Source organism: Pinus tabuliformis, chromosome 4_1 (genome assembly GCF_031772625.1).
Source record: "Pinus tabuliformis cultivar Carrire ecotype Pingquan chromosome 4_1, CPIR1, whole genome shotgun sequence".
In the NCBI taxonomy this organism is placed as follows: Eukaryota; Viridiplantae; Streptophyta; class Pinopsida; order Pinales; family Pinaceae; genus Pinus; species Pinus tabuliformis.
In genome coordinates, this window is record NC_142303.1 from 77204198 (window position 1) to 77211478 (window position 7281).

Sequence of the window (7281 nt, forward strand, 5' to 3'; positions counted from 1 at the left end):
CATTTCCTAGAATGAACCCTTCACGTTGTTCAATATAAATTTCTTCTTCTAGATCACCAATCAGAAATGCAAATTTAAAATCCATTTGATATTAATTTAAAGTTATGAAACATTGAAAATGCAAGGAACATTCTTATGGCTTCTGCAACACCCTCCTCTCACATCCACCCAAGTAAAAATGCCAATTGGGGTAAACATGAGACGAGAGGCTACTATGATCATATTCAAACTCCTATGCGACTTTAAGGAAGTGGAATTGACGAAACATCACACATATTCATCCAACATCATCAACAAACCCCTCAAGAGACAAGTCAACCACTCAGACAACTTGTCCTTGGGTCCCACTGTTGTTCTGGATTTATGAGGCCATAGTCGCTCGCATACTATGGGAAAGGGAGAGAACAAAGACCTAAAGTCGCTCTCATAGGCCTACATGTCAGTGACTGTGGACCAAACTTGTCAATTCTATGGAAGCTACCCCAGGATTTAAGCCCCTTCATGTATTTGATGTTCCATCATGTAAACACATTACATGGTATAATTAAAAACAAATGTTTTATTTAATTTCCATAACATAAATGAATGAGATGAATCTTTGTATATTGTTACTCAAGGCCAATGCTAGAGTAAATAAGTTTCTAGGATACAAAATGCAAGTGATGGTGATTACATTGAACCAGTAAAATATATGTTGTTATCACTACCGTGGAAAATAGAGTAACCGTCTCCAAAATACGAAAATTAAGGTCCATGGGTTTTCCCATGATCCACGCTAGAACAGTGATGAAGGGAATCTCGAAAGAGGAGCAAAAAAATTTTAGAATCCGTTCACTATGAATTTGGGAGAAAATAAAACACCTTATAATCGAACAAATCAATATAATAAAATCCTTTATATACGGGCCTTACCACGAACATGGCAATCTATGTGGAAGAACCCATAGCCACAGCGAATGATATATCCTACAACTGAAAGAGATATGTTCAAACCTTCAATTTTCAAAATCTTATTAATACCGTGTAATTGATAATAATAATTATCATAAGGAAAAAAATGGATAGGAAAGGAGAGGTTTTCATAAGACAAATAGCTAGGAAGCATCCATCACTAAAGATTTGAATAATTTAGTTGTTGAATGTTAGATATGTTACAGTTCAATTATAAATATTGACATTATACAATATAAAACAAGTAGAAAAATCCTCTAGGGAAATTTAGAGATCAATGCATTGTAAGTTTTCCCTTGTAAGGAATTAAGGAAAAGCATTTTAATTTATAAATCTGGAACTTATGAGCTTGTTCTTGAGAGAGAATAATATAGCGCAAGCATGCTCAGCTGCATTGCCTACGATTGGTAACAAAATCATACTGATAAAGTTCACAAATATTTCCCATCATTCTTCCACGTCTTGATCAAACCATTGAGCTTTATCGTAAAGTAAACAAGAACAACATCAAATTATTAGCTAAATTAGTTTAACATTTGCAAAGAACTATTGTTCACCTCAATGGTCTCAACAATATACTCAAAAAGTAGGGATATAAGTACAGTAAGAGTGCAGAGCCAGATGATGGAACTAAGGAGTCCTATGGATGGTTCTTCCAAATTTTGTTCCTCTTTTGTTTCTTGCAATATAAGTATAATGTGTTGTTTGAAAATAACTATCAATTTCCATAACTAATGCAATTGCTATAGTGACAATTTACTACTTCTTTATTACGTGGCCTTCTTCAAATAGTTGTCTGTGTGTCTTTACTTTGAAGAACAAATATGCAGCATAAGCTACTAGCATGATAATGCGACTAAATCTAGATAGTTTTAAAGTGGATACAACTGCATCACTATATGCCATAGACCATTGAAGAGCCAAGGGTAGCACGAGACATAGTGAGGCCATCATAAGAAAGCTGGAATTGATTCCAGAAACAACCTGCACATCATTTAGCAATAGTACAACACCTAGGGTGAGTCCCCATGAACAAGTATCTAGATCTGTCAGGAATTTTTTTGGTGTCCTAAATATATTAATAAATGAAAAACGAAAAAGAAAAGAAATATCACTTGCCTTATCAAGCCTTTTCTCTTTTTTCATGTTTGCTAATCCCCCACAAAAAAGAGATGTACCAAGCACAAGAAGTAAGTTGGAAAGTATAGACCCAGTAGAGAATATGATCTTGGATCCTAGAACACTCTCTAAGTTTTCATGAACTCTTTAAAAATCATGCCAATGTTTCAAAGTCTTATAAAGATCAAGCTTATCGGAGATATCCTCATAATAGTTGCAACTTGTGATCAGCGCAGAGCAACGAGGACCCTCGGTCAAGCACGCAGACCGTCGGCCCATGGTAACGCGTGCTGCCACGAATTAGCAAAACCAGAGGTCATTTCAAGAAACGGGGATAGTTTCTGATATGCAATTAGAGACAAGTGGCTAATTGCATATCGCAGGGAAAACCCCTCAAAGAAGGAAAAGCCTTGAGCGCCCGGACCTGAATTAATTATAAAATGCAAAGGATACCGCGCTGATTCCGTCAGAAGCGGGGTCCCACAAAAACCGGCAGGATATCGGAAGGGCTTCGAGCAGTAAGCGGTTTCAACCGAGTCCTGCCCGATGCCACACAATGGGTGCCACGCGTCCAGCGGAAGAGAGAGAAAACCACTCACATCGGATGGGTAAACATCATGTTACTTACCTGCCCGATATGGATGATGACCGTTGGATCTGGAGACTCTAGATCAATGACAGAGACACGTTCCGATGGATGACCAGATTTTATGAGGGTTATAGGTAGAGTTGTATAGGATTTGAAGTCCGACGTGGATGATGTGTTGGCAGAAGATCGTGTTTTGCGGGCATTCTTGGAGTTAACGGTAAAAATGATCCTTTGAAAGACATCCAAGAGAACTAACACTCAGTTCATTATGAAATAGGTGTCCACCTCCCTATGAGGCATTATACAGTGATGATTACGCAGAATAGAGGGATTCAGACGGACAGAGGCAGGGGAACCTTAAAGCCGGGAAGCGGAAACGAATAGTCAAGAAGCAGATTGACTTTAAAGCTACGAACTGACAGAGAGAGAGAGAGGAGCAAGTTAGTAAGCTAAGAGCAGAGAGAAGAAGCTGAGCTGACCTGCAAAGGCAAAGGCAGCATCGAGCTAGACAGAGCCAGAGAGAGTCAGAGAGTCTGTGTACTCCAGAGAAGGCTTGAGAGGTTCAAGAAAACTCCTCTATATATGCCTGTCATGTATGAGTCTCAAATTGGGCTCATACTACTGTGACCAATAGAGGTCGAGTTTCAGTAAGGAGAGTTTGTGTACTCCAGAGACTTTGGAAATCCAAGTACCGTCTTACTGATTTTTATCTGTTGAGTGAGACTCGAATTGAGCTCACTATTATAAAAAATATGCTTTGAAAACATAATAGAGAGGCCACCACTGAAGGCTGGACCAGGAGACATAGCCTAGGAGTATTGGGTGAACTCCTTATTAAACTTGTTGTGTTTATATGTTTGCATGTTATGTTTTCTTTAACTGCTTCAGTGCATGTGTATTTCGCAATCTTATCGATCCATTGCATAAAATAACATAGGCACATCCAAGCACATGAGTCTGTAATACCTTAATTGTTTGTCTTAGATCAATTTCAGATCAAGTGGTATCAGAGCTCTAGGTTACTAAGGTTAGACAAGCTTGTGCTGGATTTTGTTGTTGAATGCTAACTAGGACATAGCTCAAATTAGGAGAAGGAGAATTGGTTGAAGCTAACCCAAAAATTGGAAGGGTCTATCCTAAGAGGAAAATGGCAAAAGAAAGTCCCTAGGAATCAGACTCCCAGTTCATGGATAGTTTCATGACCATGAGAGCCATGGTGGAAGAAATGTATAGAGAATTTAAGAAAGGTAGAGGATTCATCAAACTCCAAACAAGACAAAGGAGTAGAAGAATCTCTCCTCCATGACCATTCTAAAGGCAAAGGGAAAGAATAAAAGCTTCTCACACCTCCTAATAGCCCTAAAAATAAAAAGAAAACATCTTTGATTAAATTAGATGTTAAATTTGATTTACCGATATATGATGGAGAGTTGAATGCAGGGAAGCTAGATAATTGGATTAGACAGATTGATGTGTATTGCAGAGTGTAGAGCATCAATCAGACGAAAGTAAGATTCAGTTGTCCAACCTACGCGTTGGAGGCACTGCCTTGGTATGGTGGGAAGGCAGAACACAAGCTGACATGAAGAAGCATGGTAAACTCCTTTCTGTCTGGAGTGAATTTGTTTATGCAATTAAAAAACAGTTCTATCCACTAGCTTATATGCAGCAAGCCATGATGAGTTGGCAAACTCTTAGACAATTAAAAGGACAAAGTGTACAAGGCTACACCCAAGAATTTAGAACAAGAGCTTTGATTCTAGGAATTTCTTTAGACTCACCTGAAACTCTGCTGAAGTATATAGGTGGTCTACACAACTATTTAAAGCACACCATTCTCATGTTTAACCCTACTAGCATAGATGAGGTATCTGTTTAGGCTACACATCTAGAGGCTAGAGGCAAGAATGTGAACCCAGAAGTTGGGGGATCATCAAAACCCACTACAAGCAAGAATAAGGAAAAGAGAAAGCAGAAATGGAAAGAGAGGAAGACAAATGTTGTACAAAAGACCAAGCCTTCATGCACTCATTGCAAGAAAGATGTGCATGATGATGAACACTACTAGATTCTGCATCTGGAGCTGAAGCCCAAGAAGTACGATGGAAAAAAGAAGAAGATTGCTGCAGCTATTCAGAAGGATTTGGGGTCAGACTCAAGAGATGAAACAACAATCATAGCCACATGTATAAAAGGTAAAAATTCTGAAGCATCTACTAGTGATTATGCACAATCTACTGATAATGAAGAAAATGAGAGGAAAAGACATGAGCTTTTTCATATTAGAGTTATTTCCAAGCATCAAAAGATTGATACTTTGTTTGATTGTGGCTCACAAGTAAATTTAATTTCTGAAGCAATTGTAAGGAAGTTGGGATTACTAATCAAACCTCAAAAGAAGCCATATCCATTAGGTTGGTTATGTGATAAAGCAAAGCTACAAGTGACTAGACAATGTAAACTTAGGTTTTCTTTTGGGTCAGCATTTGTAGATGAGGTTGAGTTAGATATTGTTCCCTTGGATATATGTGGAATTGTTTTAGGAAGTCCTTACTTGTATGATAGGAAAGCTATTTTCTATAAAGCCAAAAAAAAGTATCAACTTGTTAAAGATGGAATTGAATATATTGTAAGAGCTCATAAACTCAAGAATAATTACACTCTCATAAACTCAGGGCAGATGAAAAGAATTGTAAATTCATGCAAACAATTTTTACTGATGGTTGTAAAGGAAAAGGAACCTGATAAAAGAAATGTATCTGAGGGCTGTAATGCTAAACAACAAGCTGATTTAGAAAAAAAAAATTCAGAATATGACATACTATTTCAAGAACCTAAAGGTCTACCACCCAAAAATGAAATAGTACATGATATTAATTTGCAGCAAGATGCTCCATTTCCTAACATCGGAATGTATAGGTTGTCCGCTTTAGAGAATGCAGAAATCAAGAAGAAGGTATAAGAGTTTCTCGAAAAAGGGTTCATAAGACCTAGCACATCACCATGTGGGTCTCCAATTGTCTTGGTGAGAAAGAAAGATGGCTCATGGAGAATGTGCATTGATTACTGAGCACCGAATAAGATAACGATAAAAAACCGTTATCCCCTTCCTCGCATAGATGATCTATTAGATCAGTTGAAAGAAGCTATTTACTTTTCCAAGTTGGACTTGCATAGTGGCTATCATCAGGTCAGAGTTGCAGATCAAGATGCATGGAAGACTACTTTCAAAACAAAGTAGGGATTGTATGAATGGTTAGTTATGCCTTTTGGCTTAACTAATGCTCCTGCTACTTTCATGAGAGTAATGAATGATGTACTCAGACCTTTTATTGATGATTTTGTCATTGTATATCTAGATGACATTCTTATATTTAGTAAAACATGGGAAGAACATTTGAAGCATGTAAAGCAGACTCTAGATGTTTTGAAAATAGAAAATATTTACGTTAAGCTCTCAAAATGTGAATTTGGCAAAACATCTTTGAATTATTTGAGTCATATTGTAAGGGGTGGTGAATTGAAGATATATCCCTCTAAGGTTGTAGTCATTGTAAACTAGCCTAAACACAAATCTGCTACATAAGTTAGAAGCTTCCTAGGAGCAGCACAGTATTGGAGAAAGTTTATTTCTAACTTTTCCTTGATTGCAGCTCCCTTACATGCTTTAACAGGATTGAACAAGGTGTTTCAGTGGGGAGGCAAATAGCAGAAAGCCTTCGACACCTTGAAAGAAAAGATTAGTACAACACCATGACTAGCACTGCCTGATCTTCAAAGATCATTTGAGATTGAAACGGATGCCAGTGACTATGCCATGGGAGCAGTGTTGATGCAGCATGATAAATCCATATGTTATCATTCTGAGACATTTAATTATGCAGTAGTTAATTATCCCACATATGATAAAGAATTGTATGCATTAGTACAGAGTGTGAAAAAGTGGAAACATTATCTAATGGGCAAAGAGATAGTTATACATATTGATCATCAACCACTTCAGTATTTACACTCACAAACTAAGTTGCAGCAATCAAGACACTATAGGTGGATTGGTTTTTTACAACAGTTTCATATTGTCATCAAATATAAAAAGGGCATACACAATAAAGTTGCAGATATGTTGTCCAGACCAATCATAAGTGCATCTAGTATACTTAATCATAACTCAGTATTGCATGAAAGCTACATAGAACAGTATGCTCAAGATATAGATTTCAAAGATGTATATGCAACGTTAGGTCATGGCAAACAAGTAGAAGAATTGGATTATCATGTTAAGGACCAACTCTTGTATCATTTTCGAAAATTATGCATTCCTCAAACTGAAAGAGTAAAGATAATTCGAGAAGCACACACTTCTCTAATATCATGTCACTTTGGTGTAAGTAAAATAGTTGCACAGTTGCAAAGATTTTGTTATTGGCCAAAAATGAATGAAACAGTTTCTAGATATGTAGGAGGGTGTACCATGTGTGCTACCAGCAAGCCCAGTAATAGAAAACTAGGCTTGTACACTCCACTACCAGTTCCTTCTCATCCTTGGGAAAGTGTTTCCATGGACTTTGTTGGGGGACTGCCTAAATCTAGAAAAGGTCATGACTATTTATATGTTATTGTGG

The 7281-nt window shown here is 37.3% G+C and overlaps 1 pseudogene; it reads right to left on the minus strand.

Moving 5' to 3' along the window:
* Window positions 1-641: 641 nt before the first annotated feature.
* On the minus strand, window positions 642-2349 carry LOC149174238 (vacuolar cation/proton exchanger 3-like; annotated as a pseudogene).
* Window positions 2350-7281: the final 4932 nt, after the last annotated feature.